The 16,402-nt window shown below is 47.0% G+C and overlaps 1 non-coding gene and 1 pseudogene across 1 annotated transcript; one reads left to right on the forward strand and one right to left on the reverse strand.

Moving 5' to 3' along the window:
- Window positions 1-2,667: 2,667 nt before the first annotated feature.
- On the forward strand, window positions 2,668-4,821 carry LOC120705137 (annotated as a pseudogene).
- Window positions 4,822-9,294: 4,473 nt separating this feature from the next.
- On the reverse strand, window positions 9,295-9,403 carry LOC120705377. The gene has a single exon (XR_005687958.1). It is a non-coding gene; the product is annotated as a small nucleolar RNA R71 (small nucleolar RNA).
- Window positions 9,404-16,402: the final 6,999 nt, after the last annotated feature.

The following is a 16,402-nucleotide window of genomic DNA, read 5'->3' on the forward strand; positions in this document are numbered from 1 at the left end:
TCTGGTGTCTTCTTTTAAGATTGAGATTTGTGAGATGCTGGTGATAGTTTTTCTGAATGTGTGCTTATGCTGAATAATGTCGATCTCAGAATTGTGTTCGGTATTCCCTACCAATAATGTGATGATTATGCTATCTCGAATGAAAGTTTAGTTTCTTGACCTGCTTATCAATGGAAAGAGAGTGCCCTTTTAGTCTGTTCCTTTTGTTCACCAAGCCGTGATCCTGTACTCCTGTTCATACTGCTGGCATTGAACGATATATGCCGTAATAAGCCCGTAACCAAAATCGTGCGTTGCAGTTTGCCACGTGATTAGGCACTTGAATGACGCATTAGCCTTCGGTTCAGAGACTAATCCATGGTGGTTCAGAGTTTCAGACCATCGACAAGACGAACTGACGCGGTGGACAGACTTTCCCCATTCTCTCACGCGAGGACGATGGCGTAGCCTTGTGGTTGCAAATACTTGTAGGACCATCTGCGAGTTGTTTTAAGAAAGAAGACGTGGAAGATGATCTCCAGCGAGCAATAATATCCGACTACAGCGACCAGATGAATGAGGACTTGGATCGAGTGCTCGACCTGCTCGGTTGGCCATGCGATCATCGTCTCAAAGATTCCAAGCGTGATGCAGAATGAAAGCACGAGAAAAAATCGCACCTTCAATCGATTTCTCAACAAGGCAATCCCCACAATGAACAATGTAGCGTCACATCGCACCAACGATCAATCCAACCAGGTAAAAGTGTCGCTGAAACTGTAGGACCCCCACTCCCTCCTACCCTCGACACGACGATGCCGTGTCAGCACTCGACGGCGGCGCACGCGGCCCCGCTGGAACCCGGCGGCAGGTCGGGCGCACGGCTCCACTTGTCGCCACCGATGTCGTATACCACTACGCCAGCACCATACCTTCCAGGGACCGGGGCACCGGCGCACGTGGCGCCTCTAGCGCCACCCACCCACACGCGCCTCCTCCTCCTTCGTCTGTTCGCGCCACCGCTCCACCGCTGGAAGGAGAGGTCCACCGTGTGGTTCGCCACCACGTAGAGCCAGGTGGCCATACCGGCGCTGCACGCGCCCACGACGCAGCCGCCGCCGGACGCCACGTGCAGCGCGTCCCCCGACCAGGCCAACGCGTGCGCCTCGAGCTGTTCTAACTGCATAAGTTTATTCATGTTTTGCGATACCAATTTCTGGTCAGCAGTCAAAACACATGCGCTGATAGCACAATATCCACTTGTCAATTCTGTACGTAGAAAATGGCAACCTCATGTTTCTTTCTTTCAATTTGTTTAGGACTAAGACGGATATCATCCATTGTAGCCTGTAGGCTTGCATACATTTACACTTACATGATGATTAGACGATAATACTACATTGGCCTTGTAAATCAGTTACGCGTTTAGTTGGCAAATTTTTTTACTTGAATGTTCCAATCTTGCTTGGTTGAATTATGAAGCTGGAAAAAAGATGCCAAACCTTTTTGAGTAAAGCTCAGCAATGTGCTCATATCAACTATCCGAAATTGTAGATTTTGGAGCTTCCGGTAGCCATTCTTCCTTTAGCTGTCAATTTTTTCCCCAGAAAATTAAACAAAATTCTCTTATTGACAGAAATCAAAATCTTTCAACAGGGACAGATGGACCCAGAGCTAAATGAGATCGATAGACAGCAAGCCTCTGTGGTATCGTTCATTTGCTCAAACTGTAATTCAGAACTGATTATTGTTTTCAGTTCCATGCCTAGCTAGCACTATCATTTTTGTGAAAATTCTGGTGACACTTGTAGGGTAGCTCATCAGCTGTCAGAAGAAGCCAAACCAGTTGCCATATACTCTTCTGATTTGACCCGTGCTTCTAAGTCTGTAGAAACTATAACACAAGTTTGTGGTGGTCACCCACGGTGCAGCCATACTGGAGCTGTGCCGATCCATCCAACAGCTCCATTCGCAGAAACGTCCCTAACACTTTGTTAAACGTATTCCTTGTCTCCGGCGTCACCGGGCAATGGATCCTCGCTGTGGACCATCTAGACGGAAATGGCTTCATGGAGAACTCATTTGTCGGCGACGGAGCCTCCGTATCTCGTGCAGTGCGTTCATGGAGATAGAGTCGACACAATCGGCACCGGCCATTTATGCGGCCACGCGCTAGCTGAAGGGATTGTTGTGTCTTAATATTGCTATTGTCGGCGTGCTCTTGTACACTTAATTATCATGAACAAGATGACTTTGACTAGTCATTGGGCTGAATAACCAATCATCAGCATGCTGACTCAACAAACTTATCCTTAAGAAGCTGTTGCTCTTCCCGGTTTCTTCTTTCCTTTTCTTTTCTCAAAAAATGCAGGAGATCTACGTATCTTTTATATTGAAGAAGAAAAAGTACAACATACAATAATGCCCATCGGTCGCACTACATCCCGCCTGGTTCCAGTATTCGTCCCGCGGAATTCCGTGACATGATTTTTGTGTTATCCATGATAGTGGGTGGTTTCTTCTTTCTTAAGCACCAAGCCATTATTATGTATCTTTTGAAACGCGTTGTTGCTCTTCCATGGTCCTTCCTTCTAGTAGCAAGCAATTATCATTAAAACTTAAGCAAATGGTACAGTGAGCGGTATAAATAATGCGGTTGTTGTAATCATCTAAAGAACAGAGCGAGGGGGTTGCAGCATTCCAGGAGTCTGCAACACCATTCCTCTCCCTTTCCCTGCAGCGGTTAGGCGTCGATCGAGCGATGTCACCTGCAATTCCTGCATCGCCACACGGCGATCACTTCGCGGAGCTGGTGGTGGTGCGGCATGGACAGACGGAGTGGAACGTCTCCAGCACCATTCAGGTTGGTTCTTGAATCTTGATCTTGTATAATTCAATTCCTACTGTTCTTCCTTTACTTTTATCCATCAGACAGAGGCTCAGAAATTCTCTTTATGTCTGAACAGGGACGGGTCGATCAGGAGCTGAACGAAACTGGTAGACAGCAAGCTGCCATGGTATGCTACACTTTGTGAGATCATGAGTTCATGATGTGGGGTTGTAATTTGGCGCTTTATGTGATTCTGATTCTGTTTCAAACCCTGAAGGTTGCCCTTCGGCTGTCCCAAGAAGCCAAGCCAGCTGCAGTCTACTCTGATTTGAAGCGTGCTGACGAGACTGCGCAAATGATAGCAGCAGCGTCCTCTGTAACTGACGTATGAATACTATGGAACAACTTGAATTACTATTAGTTTGTGATAATGTTTCTTACTTTATATTCCAATAAATGGACTACTGTCTGTCTGTTTAGTTCCCAAAAAAATTTCTACGGTGTCCGTCACATCGAATTTTTGGAACATGTATGAAACATCAAATGCAGTTGGAAAAAATAACTAATTACACAATCTAATTGTTTCATACGAAATAAATCTTTTAAGCTTAATTAGTTCATAATTAAATATTAATTGTCAAATAACAATGAAATATGCTATAGTTTCAAAACACATTTTGTGTGTTTGTTTCAGCTGGTGCGTGATCAGGCACTGACAGAAAGGCACATGGGATTGTTCCAAGGAATGAAGATTGACGATGCCCTCAAAACAAACGCTTACAAGTCTTACTCATCCAACAATGACAGAAATGAGGAACTACCTGTAAGGCAGCAACTAACTTCCATTCTCTTCCAAAGTCCTACTTTGTCTTATTTGAAGTAATACACTAGGGCCATGTTTAGTTGGTGAAAATGTTTGCATAGTACCCATCACATCGAATCTTCGGATATATGTATAAAGCATTAAATGCAGTTGAAAAAACAACTAATTATACAGTCTAATTAATTAGCACGAGATGAATCTTTTAAGCCTAATTAGTTCATGGGTGGACATTATCAGACAAGTAACAACGAAATGTGCTACAATACCAAAACTCAAACCTTTTCACCAACTAAACACACACCCTAGGCATTTACCGTTTTGACACAGCCACATGCTTACCGCAAATTGCAACGCTTACCGTTTTAACACAGCCACGTGCTTACTGCAAACTATGTGCTGACAAATCGATTTTCTAATTTAGTAAAAGGAGGCCTTTCCTCCGTTGATTGTTACTACTTTAGTACTCACTAGTCACCTTTTTGATAACAGGGTGGTGGGGAGAGTCTTAATCAGCTTTCCGAGCGCTGTGTGTTCCCGCTTGAACGCGATAGCTGAGAAGCACGAGGGTAAAGCACCAATCCAAATGTTTTCTTGTGCTCTGTATCCAGTACAATGCAGCAGATAAAAGTCGATGTCGCTGCACAGTAGTAGCACCATCTCTATCAAAACTCGCTCCTGATGTGTGCATAGCTTTGACTGCCAATTTCATGCTGCAAACTGAAGTTGTCACATCGTGTTGCGTTAACAGGTGAGCGGGTGGTCGTGGTCACCAATGAAGAAGTCGTACAGGAAATCTGCAGGCACGCCGATCCGACGAGCTCTGGTCGCAGGAAGATCCCCAACACTTCAATCAGCGTTTTCCATGTCTCCGGTTCCGATGGCCACTGGATTCTAGAGAAGGTCGGGGACATAGGCCACCTCAACGAAGATAGCTTTCCACAGGATGCACCTGGCGGTGATGGCGGTGGCATCTCTGTAACTGTGTGCCTACCCGGTGTCATGAACCAAGACAGTATTTCAGAGTCTGCTTCTCGCCAAAGGCCATCGCGAATCAAGAAACCCAGTAAGCGTTTCTATGGGCCAGAGTGGGCCAAGTAGCTTGTCGGGCCCATGTAACGGGCAGCTGCCGCTGCAGCTTGTATTGTGCTTAAACGGATAAACCAAGAGAATGGAGAACTCGACTTGGACTTGTCTTTGGCGGTGGCGATCGCCGGCCAGAGAGCCTATGAGGTTGCTCATCCTGATATCAGGCGATAATCTGGTATCGTAGACACCAAATCCGAGTTCGTGTGCTACATTTGGTATCAGACACTACTAGATCCAACCAAATTGCTTCGGCCTCTACTCTGGATTCCACGCACTCGCACCTTACTCGATTCCAAGTGCGGATTGGCGCCATGGCACCGCCGAGAGACTCGTTGGCGATGGTGCTGGCGAAGCTCGAGGAGTTGGGCAAGAAAGCGGACGAGACTATCTTGAGGACCGACGATACGTATCGCAAGATTGAGGAGATGCAAAACTCCATCCAGCTCCTCTCCGATGAGAAGGGTGTTGTGAAGGTGTGGCGGCCTATGATCGAGACCAAGGTTGTTGATCTGCAAAACTCGGTCTATGATCTTAAGCAGAAGGTGGATCTCTTCATCCATCAACTTCCCAAGATGCTAACGCACGCGGATGGGAAGAGCACGCATGAGGTGTCCGCTCCCGCCGATCTCGGAGTCACTGCAGAAGCAGGGACATCTGGGCCAACTGGCCACGGCGATGATACTCAGCACCGGAGTGTTGGTGCTAGAGTCGTTACGACTCTGGCGCCACCTGTCAGACCCGGGGCGACGGGACTACTTACAGGCGTAGAATGTTCTAGAGCAAGGAATATCGCTTGGGATAGACCTTACCGCATTGTAACTACTCGTACAGAAGTAGGACTAATCAATGTAAGGAAACTACCCGATAGTCATTGGGAAGGACTCTGATAGTACTCAACTAGGACTTTCCATGTAACCCTGTCCCCCAGACTATATAAGGGCGGGCAGGGACCCCTCCAAAAGATTACGAATCTCCATCAATCCTCAAGGCAACACAAACAACTGCACAGGGCGTAGGGTATTACGCTCTCAGTGGCCCGAACCTGTCTAAACCTTTGTGTTCCTTGCACCATCGCGTTCCTGATCTTGGCGACTCCCTGCCTACAATCAACTACTCCGAGGATACTCGTAGTTAGCTTGACGGTTAAACACTGACAGTTGGCGCACCAGGTAGGGGCCTTCGCCAAGATCAACCCGGCGTACTCGAGGGCCACCTTCAGCTTCAACTGCGCGGTGCCTGAATAAGGCACCACTTTCGTCTTCGGTTCTTGGATCTGCGTCGTCAACGGATCGGGTGGCTTCAACCGCCACCTGAATGATCTTCTTGGGTGGAGAAAAGCAATCTTGATGAGATGTTGCTTCCTGATCTCGCCAAGGAGATTGAAGAAAAACTCGTTCTTGACACGAGTTCGACAGACAGATCTTAGATAAAAAACTACTCGATCTAAGGCTATCCGCACAGAACCATTCTACGGATGAAAAAACACGGCTTCTGTTCACTAGAAAGCCATCGGATCCATCTTTTCTTCAAAAAAGGGAAGCTTGGATCAAACTTAATAGATCAAAGATCCAATCACCACCGCTTGTCAGGCGGCACCTATCTTTTACACCTATCCAGACTCAGATGACAAAGAGGAACCCCACCATGATGATTGTCTGGACCTGATAGTCATCGTAACTCCACAAGGGCGAAGTGTATTCTGGAGCGGCTCCAGGCCCATAGAACTACTTGATTCCTCTCGCCTCGTGACACACCTCGACGATCTGCCCTTCCAGCATGACAGACCCCTCTCTACAATTGTAGAAGAAGGATCAAGACAAACTGTCCTCGCCGAGTACGTCTCCAGCTCTAGAGAATGTTCCCCAGATAGGCAGATCTTAATGGCTACCATTGAATGTTCGCAAAACAACAGACATCAACCCAATCCCAACGAGACACTTTAGCAAATATCAGAAGATAATATATCTGCTAACGCGCCTCTAGATGAAGATGACGCCACAAGGGAAGCAAGGAGAAGGAGGAACCAGTGGCGCGAAGCACGCAGATAAGCCGCAATGGCTCGCGCCCGGAACCCTCCCGTCCAACCAAGGGATATGCGTCATGATTTCGATATAGCAGCAAAGCCAATCTTCGACACTCCCATCGTGGTGATGGTCCAGGCAACCTTACGGCTCATGCAACTTTCTCGCCACCCCAAAACCGACCAGGTGATCGGATTGACAAAAAGGGCAATCGACCAACTTGAAGCGGCAATTCCGCTGTCTTCCCTTCGCTGAGCAAGGTGTTGACGGTCCTTAAGTGCCAAATCCGACTGTCAACTAAACTCATTAATAAAGGAAAACTATGCACCTTACTCATATATTTGTATCACTAACCTTGCTCCATAGTTGTTTTCGAGTTTGTATGATTTCAGATGAGCAAGAGTGGAATAAGAAGAAAACACACAGTAGATGCCACACAACTACACAAAAGATCATACCCGGCATTACACACTTACAAAGAGGACCCACCTGGCAGAGGAAACGGGGGCTCCACACAAGATGCACTAGGGGATAAGGATAAGATTCAACGTATCAACCATCCAGCAGAAGATCACGCCAAGAGGCTGATAGGTGGAGTCGGCCGACCCCCTGGGTCGGCCGAACCTGGCCTGCAAGACGTCCAGGTGCATTTCGAGGAGTCACGGCCAAGGCACCTGCTCACCTTCCATATGTGCGTTTGGCGGGAAACCGACCTCCATTAGTATAAATAGGTCCCCCTCTCACCCCTCTCAACACACACACACACACACCCCTCTCATTCCACTTTCTCCAAGGAGGCTCTCTCCCTCTCTTGCTCTCTTAGCTAGGTAGTGGAGCTAGGCTAGTTTCTCTTAGCGAAGCAAGTCGTCCTCGGGGTCGTTGAGCAATCCTCGGCTCCCGGTATGGCTTTGTATTTGATTTGTCAGTCTTCTATTCATAATATAGAGATATGCCATGGTTGTTTTGCTATCTTGATAGTTTATCAATCCATGTTTAGTTCGTTCATGAGTTATGCTAAGGTCTTGGTTAGGCCAGATGATCTGGGTACAGATAGGGGTTCGTTGTGCTTTCGGGATTGCTCTAGCATTTTACTTGTCCATCCGAAGGGTGGGAGACCCGGGGATGCTAGGGTAGTGACTTCATGCACGAGCGTGGTGCTCGGGTATGCGGGATCCTTCGGATATGACTGTGCTCCATGGTGTGACTAGGGTAGACAGCAGGTGGTGACAGCCCTGTCCGTCCGGCGTAACAGCTGTGTTGCATTTAGCGTATTCCCTGACGTTTGGGTTCGGTGTAGGAGTTTATGCAAAGAGGTAATGGGACTGGATGTACTCCGGTGCGAGACCTTCTCCCCGCTATCCCATTTTTCTGGCACCTGTAGTCCTAACCATGTCCTAACATGACCCTAGCTCTGGATAGAAGCACTAGGACACTTAACCTAGCCTAGCTGACTTAACGTAGGATAGATTAGTCCTTTGTTTTGTCGTTTCTTTCTTTTGTTCCTTCCTCCTGGGATGTGGTTGTGTGCTATGTCGCATTACCCTTACTTATTTCTTTACCAGGACTTACTCCTGTTAGAGTTTTGCCTATTGTTTGAGGCACAATGTCATGGTTAATGTTGAGTACAATACCTTTGCCACTGCCATCCTTTGGGAATAAATAAATAACGATATCCTTACTCTCCGGGTGAAATGCTACAACGGTATATCCGTGCGCTTGCGGACCCATCTATAATCGTATAGATTATACCACGAGAGTGGCACCCCTTGGGTGTAGTTGCTAGGATGGGTTGGCGCCCTCATTTCTAGTGATTGCACTAAGGACCGCCAACAGGCATTTCTGAGGCCATTGCCGAGGTCTTCACAAATCCGGTATCGACTTAAGAAATGCCAACAAGCATTTCTGGCGCCGTTGCTGGGGATGGCATGTGATCAAGGTTATTATGCTGATATTAATTTAGGCTTTGTACTCAGGATATAGTTATTACTCTTTCAGGCTAATGTCACTTTATGTCTTCTTTTATTTTTGATCTGAAAGAAGACAGGGGTAGTGTATGACTGGTTTCTCCCTGTCGGAAAACTACACAGACAATCCAGGGAAGCTCGTGAGAAGGGCACGACTTCGTGTCGTTCCTCCTCTCGCTATTCTCCCGGCACAGGAACCCATTTCGGAAGCACCACTTGTTCTTGAGGCTATGGCTGAAAAGACTCTCCGCGAGTTCTCCGTCCCCTCCATCGCCAATGTGGCCACTGGACCCAACATCAACGTTGGGGACGTGAACTTCGAGCTCAAATCCAGCCTCATCAACATGGTGCAGGCTAGCCCATTCTGTGGCAAGCCAAATGAGGATGCCAATGCACATCTGCAGAACTTTCTGGAGCTCTGCGACACCGTAGTGATACGGGGCGTCGCCGCCGATGTTATCAAGCTCCGTCTATTTCCCTTCTCCTTGCTGGGGAAGGCGAAACAATGGTTTTACAAGGAAAAAGACATCGACACCTGGGACAAATGCTCGAAGGCATTCCTTGCAAAGTTCTTCCCACTGTGCAAAACAAATGCTCTGCGCGGGAAGATATCAAGTTTCCAGCAGACAGGGATGGAATCCATCCCAGAAGCTTGGGAAAGGCTGCAGGAGTACATCCTAGCCTGTCCCCATCACGGCATGGACGAGTGGCTCATCCTACAAAGCTTCTACAGTGGGCTCACGACAACATCCAGAGCCAACATCAATGCTGCTGCTGGAGGAGCCTTCCTCGACCTGATCATCGCCAACGCAAAAGCATTGGTCGAGAAGATGGTCTCCAATCAGGGGTGGAGCGATGAACAACTCAAACCCCGTACAAAGGGCATGCATACCATCAAGGAGACGGATATGATTCCCACAAAGCTGGACCTCCTCATCAAGAAAATGGAGGAAGGGAGCAAGCAACAGAACCACACTCCCATGTACGCCATGGGTTCGCACTTCACGTGTGAAGTCTGCAGCAACGATGGACATTTGGGGAACGACTGCCCCGAAACCCGTGAAGACTGTGCCTACCTCAACAACAGGAATAACAACAACGGGTACCGTCCACAACATGGAGGCCAGTGGTGGAACCAGCCACGTCCACCATTCCAGGGAGGTAACAATTACAATCTAGGGAGGTAACAACAACGGGTACTCGTCCTGAAGGCCACCACGCACTAATCATGCAGGTAGGTACAATCCCCCAAGGAATGACTCTTGGGATGGCATGGTGGTAGCAGTACAAGAGGATCCAGGGGGTCCCCATGATCAGCTGCTCGATCTATGTCAAACACTTCGAGCAATGTCTCTGCGATCTGGGGGCGAGCGTGAACATAATGCTGAAGGTAATATATGAAGAACTTCAATATTCTGCTCTTTCCCCAACAACTATGCTCATACAGCTTGCAGATTCGACCGTTCGATATCCCAAAGGGATAGCCGAACACATCTTCGTACGAGTACGCGATTCCTTCATCCTTGCCGATTTTGTGGTAATGGATATGGAGGATGACCTTGGAGTTGACCTCGTACTTGGGCGACCTTTCCTAAGGTCCGCTAAGGCAAGGATAGATGTCGGAAGGGGAGAAATCCATTTCCGTGTCGGAAAGGAGGACATGTTTTTCAGGTTTAAGCGCAGGGAAGAGTAGCGCATCATGATACAATATGACAGCAAAGGGCAAGCACTCTGGGGTGCACCAGAACCCCAACCAGAACACCGGCCCTCCACACCTAAAAGGAAGAAGAAAGCAAAGAAGGTGTGGCGGAAAGTCGAGAGTTCGGCTTCGTCCAATTCTCTAGGATGAGCCGACCAGTGGTAAGTATGATGGAGAAAAGTCATGCACGTCGGACTTTAAACGACGCGCCCTTGCCAAAGGTAAATTGGTAGTTATCTCATATTTATTTCACTTCGCTTTTTTCAAATTTCTTTCACCTAATTTTGTTTTCCCTACTGCATGTTTAGAATTTTCAAAGTGTGCATGCTGGAATTTTTCTAGCACTTTTTCCTTTTTTACAAAAATACTAAAAATATTTTTTGAGTTTCAAAATCCTTTGGAAAATAATTTGGACATCCTTTCGAGCAAACTTTTGGTCGTGCACCATATTTTTAATGTTCATAACCATTGAGGAAGCATCTGGCCAAAGGGGGGCACTAGGGTCGATCCCACAGGTCGGCCAACCCAGGGCCAACGGCTCCTAGGCCCCACCTTCTCCAACGGCTCTATGACTGTTGTGACCTGCCTCTCCTCGGGTGCACACGCTCATTCTCATTTAAATAGAGGCCGAGAGAGGGGTGTTGAGCTCTCATGCTCACTCTCTTCACTCTCACTCCCTCTCACACATTCTTGCTCAGATTTTCATTGGATTTTGGCTCAAGTTTGATTGCAAGAAAACTCTCTCACTCATTTCTTTGCTGTAAGATTGTTTACACACTTGGAGAAACAGCTTTCGGGTAAGAGTTTCATTTTCATTTCACTAACGTAACCCGAATCGAGTTGTTCTCGTTCGTTCTTGTTCATTCTTGTTGCAAGCATGAAGGGTGCAGGACGGAAGATAACCGGAGCTCTCAAGAGGATGATGAGGTTAGGCTCATCCCGTTCACAGGGTGAGTCGAGCTCTTGTCATTCCCCCGAACCTACAACAACACCGACCACAATGGACTAAGACAAACAAGAACAATTTCAGGAGCAAGCTGCAGAACCGCAAGCCGAGGACATGGAAATAGATGAAGCTGATGCACCATACCTCGACTTGCGAGACGACCGCGAGCGTCAAGCCTACGCCATGATCAAGCATCGAAGCTTTGGTCATACCAGAGCCTTCGATCTGGAGCTTCTCAAGAAAACTGGTATGGATGTTGACTTCGCTCGTGTTTGGCATGCGGTTGGATGGGATGACTTTGTGCCCGTTGAGGAGAATGGTTCTCGTCTCCTCACCATCCAATTGCTTTGCACTCTTTGGGAGGTGGACGACGGTGTTTCTTTCCAACTTTTTGGAGTTGAACGCTATTTTAATTGGAGAAATTTCAGCCACCTCCTTGGTTTTAGCGCGCGCTTGCCAGTTTCCCTCGCAAAAGCTTGCCGCGGTTTTGATCGACATGAGTTTTGGGGTTTGTTTTCGGCTCAAGTTGTTCATGATAAGTTTGCACCTCGGTGCAATGACATTCAAAATCTGACTCTTCGTTTGATGCACAAGTGGGTGGCTATCACTCTCTTTCCAAGAGATGATCCACGATCAGTGCGGAACAATGAGTTGATGATATTATATGCCATGGTTAACAAGATCTGAGTCTCCCCTGCAAGAGCAATGGTTTACAAACTTTAGGATGACGGGTCCTATTGAATGCACTTCTTTGGTCACCCACATCGCATCAAACATGGGAGTCTTAGACGGGAACCCCATTCCCTTCATTGAGGAACCCCGTGTTATGATCGATGAGGCATATTTGGTTCAAGGCCACACACTCAAGAAAGGCCCGGATGACTCCTTGATTTTTTTCTCTCTTGGTTATGCAAATGAGATCCCGTTGCCAAACGCGGGATATCACTTGTATAACTGCCGTTCGCTAACCACTCCTCTTGTCCCACAAGAGGAGAGCCACAGGCAAAGTGTTTCTGGTCTTCCTGGCAGGGTTTCAAGAAGCAGGTCCAGAAGGGAAGAATTTATGCAGCCACAACCTCAGCCTCAACCACAGCAATACGAGGCTGGAGGTTCGTCATGGTAGAGTGCCAGCTTCACTGAGTGGGCACGGTAGGCCCCAGGGCACCGGTCCACCAGCTCCAGCTCTAGTGAACCCTCGATCTCTGCCAGATGTTCATCTTCATTTAGAGGTTTCGCCACTCTGACTCGGTAGATGGGCGAGTTGAACATGCGCACCAACAACATTGACGAGTCGCTGAACCAACACATCGAGTCAACTTAGAACTGGCAGCGACACACAGGCGAGAGGATCCACAACATGGGGCAGCAATAGCAGCAGATCCAGGATGAGTGGAGGGCTTACTGCCATTGGGCTGGGTTCAATCCCAACCAACAGCAGTGAGCCTGAAGCTAGCTTGGGGGAGGACCCCCACGAGAGGTAACTTGTATCAAACTCTATCCTTTACCTCTTTCAAAACCTTGCATGAAACCAAACAAAAATTTGCAAAATTCTAAAAATCCATAAAAATTTGCATAACTAAAATCAAATAAAAATTGGCAAAACTTAAAAAAACCAAAAAATATTTTCTTGCTTTCCAATATGTGTAGTAAGTATGTGTAGTTTTTCCTTTGTTGAGATGATGAATAGTTGCTCTGTTAGTTCCTTTCTTATGCCTAGTTACAGCCTTGTGCTCTGCCTAAGTTTTGTGTTTGGTAGCTAGTTGTTCAAATCTTAAGCTTGAAACTTGTGGGTAGCAAAAAGCAGAATTCAAATCTAGGTTGTTGTGGGCTATGATATGGCGGAAAAGAGTTGCTACGAACTTCTACGTGATGCTTGATATCCGGAGTATTTTTTTTCAAAAATACAAAAAAAAAGTTCCTCGGTGATATGAAATTCCCATCCAGAGCCATATGAGTTACAAGTTTGAAAATCCTTCCCATATATGCAACTTGTTTTCTCATTGAGCTTTGTCAAATTGTTGTGACCCTTTGAGAGAATCATTTCATACGCCCATGATCAAGATTACATACACGTCCACTCACATGCTATACTTCTACACTGGAAGATAGCAAGTACATCCCCCATCTATCTACAAATAAAACTCCATACCATGACTATCTCTCTCCAAGTTACATGAAATGTATGGGCTATACAAAAAGAAATAAAAGATGAATACCCAGAGAAGGTATGCCACATGCCCACAAGACATGTCAAAAAAAAAGAGATAAGATGCATACCCAAAGAAGGTATACCACATGCCCCCAAGGCATGACAAAAAGAAAAAGAAAAAGAAAATATAGCACATACCAAAAAATATTACAAAGGAGAGAGAAATCATATAAAGGAGTTTCATCCATCATCCAACAAAAATATCCACACACTTGCACATCTTGAGCAAGGTTTATGACTTGTTTGTCCTTTGGATCCTATCTTTGACTTAGCAAAATATGAGAAGCAGGTTTGCCATCATATCCTCCATACCTACAGCTCCACCAAAAAGAAATCATTAGGAGTAGGATGGGAAAGAAAGGCACATAAAAAGGCTTGGGTGAGGAATAAAACACATTTGAGCGATCCGAAAGATCACCTGAGGAACTTACTAAAAAAATTCTTTTCAAAAACTTTATAAAACCTCAGGATTGACGGTTGAACAAAGGAGTGGGTCTATGGTACTCTACAAGCCGTTCTGACCCTAAACCGCCAAAGATGAGGATGATGCTATAAGCCCCACAGGAGTAAGGTAAAAAGGTGCGAATGAGGCCAACTGTTGATGCAAAAATCAACACACTGGAATCCGAGGGCAAGTGTTCACCAAGCACAGAAAGTAGACCAAGCGTGCCAGTCAATTTGACCTGAAATTGATAAGGGAGAAAAACAAAGTCAAATTTGAGAGTGTATCGGCTGGGATTCCAAATATCTCTCAGATAGGCGTATCGGCAAGCTCTGCCGATACTATAGACGACAAAAACATATTGAATGCGAGCGTGTGATAAACGAGTGCATCGGCAGGATTAGCCGATGCACTAAACGACAAAACCGACTTAGGGTAGTCGATTGCACGTGTATAACAAGATCTAAGCTGCAAATGTACAACCTAGATGATGTAAACTAAAAACAAATCTAAACCGGCTCTTGAGATAACACGAGTGTTACTGCAAAAACCTAAAGCCGATCAATTATGTTTTTAGAAGATAGATCTGATAATGGCCAAAAAGCATAGGAAAACCTACAAATCTAGCCGATATCGATAATTGGTGAATAAATCTAGACGAGACGACAGTGATGCGCCCGGAAGTCAAAGCCTAGATAAACTCGATAACTTTTGAATAGATTTGAACAAAGCCACAGCGATGCGCTCGGTAGCTAAAGCTCAAATATACTCGGTAAAACGAAAACTCACCAACAAACCAAGTCATTTGAATGTGAGGCGTCCTTGATCAAGCTTGAAAGAACTCGTCGAAAAAAGAAAAGAAAAGGCGAAGTCGCCGAAAAAGTGCAAAGGAATTGTAAAGTTTTGTTGTTTGGATGTGTATCAAGTTTCTCCGGTCCCTTACAACTGATATTTATAGCCTAGCGCTATCAAGTCCTAGCCGACCACAGCAAACATTACTTGACTTAAAAGAAAAGACTAACTAAAGATAAACTACTTTAAATACTACAACCAAATCATCAAGATTTTCGTAGAGTCCGGATCCTCTTCTCCTTCATTGACTTCATCGGCAACTCTCCATCGGCCGAGCACCAGAGCGGGCAAATCAGCATCTTCACAGCATATTCCTCTTGTCCATCGGACGGATTCCATCGGCCGATTATGACACTGTGCATCTTTTGGTTTCTTCTAAATTGGCCACCTTCCCTTCACAAGAATCACCTTCCTTGACATGTGTCAATAAACAGTGTCAACACATGCCCCCTAGTTTTGGAATAATTCATTTTGTTCCGAAACTACTCCAATCAGCATGCAAAGCCATTCCTCGTACCCTGTGCACACGGCTCCTCCGTACAACTGGGTAAAACTCTTCTTTGCCCCTGGCCTTTCGTCTTCCATTAGCACAAATCTAACGCGCTGATTCTCCTTCCGTCTTTTCACCCATCAGACTGGGCCATAAATATCATCTCTTGGCTTTCCATCGGCAGCAAACCTTCATTAGCTACAGCACTTCCTTCCTTCCTCCTTCAGCAAAAACCCTAGGTCTTCCTGTAGCAATGGCAGGCACCAAGCGCTCCGATGAGGGTCCTTCCAACGCCCCTCCGGTGATCCGCCGCTGCTTGGGGTAAGCCTCTCCTCTTTACCCCCAATCACCATATTTTGGCTTGGTTCTAATCTCCAATCTTTGCACAGCGACGCCCCCCTCTTCTTCGAACTCCTCCAACTCGGAGGGTCTCTTCCCTGGTGCCGACGAAGGCACCGTGGAGTACATCCGCCAACTCCTTTGAGAGAAGGATGAAGCTCGGGAGAACTACTCCCAGGAGACCATCAGGTCCCAGCGCTTCGCCTCCGAATTGGAAGCGGCACAAGCTGACCGGGCCATTGTCCGGGCCCAACTCACCGCCGCCGACTCCAGGGTCGCCTATAAGTTGTTTCTTCCGAAGCATCGTCCCTTCCTTTCTCGAATCTTTATCTCTGATTTCTTTACTTCAGTCCTGGAGTCGCTGGTCCAAGACCTCCATGCCGCAGCTGCCACCACAACCGGGTCGGTGAACGCTCGTGGCGACACCGTCGCCGCCCGCCTGCAGGACATCCCCAACCGCGTCCGGGATGTTGCCAGACATGGAGTCCGTCGCGGCGCTGCCGTAGCCCTCGCCACAGCCCAGTTCTGGATTGGCCACGACCTCCTGCAGGTCGAACCGGTCCGCCTCTCGCTGGGGAGCGAGGACTGGTGGATCTTCGAGGAGCTCACCGATGACATGGAGATGGCAGCCACCGCCATCTCCGAAGATGTTAGTATAGAGGCGGTCATCGGCAATGTCTTTGCCAATGATTAGATTTCTAGGAGTAGCATCTCCCTAGAGA

This window comes from Panicum virgatum, chromosome 4K (genome assembly GCF_016808335.1).
Source record: "Panicum virgatum strain AP13 chromosome 4K, P.virgatum_v5, whole genome shotgun sequence".
Lineage (NCBI taxonomy): Eukaryota > Viridiplantae > Streptophyta > Magnoliopsida > Poales > Poaceae > Panicum > Panicum virgatum.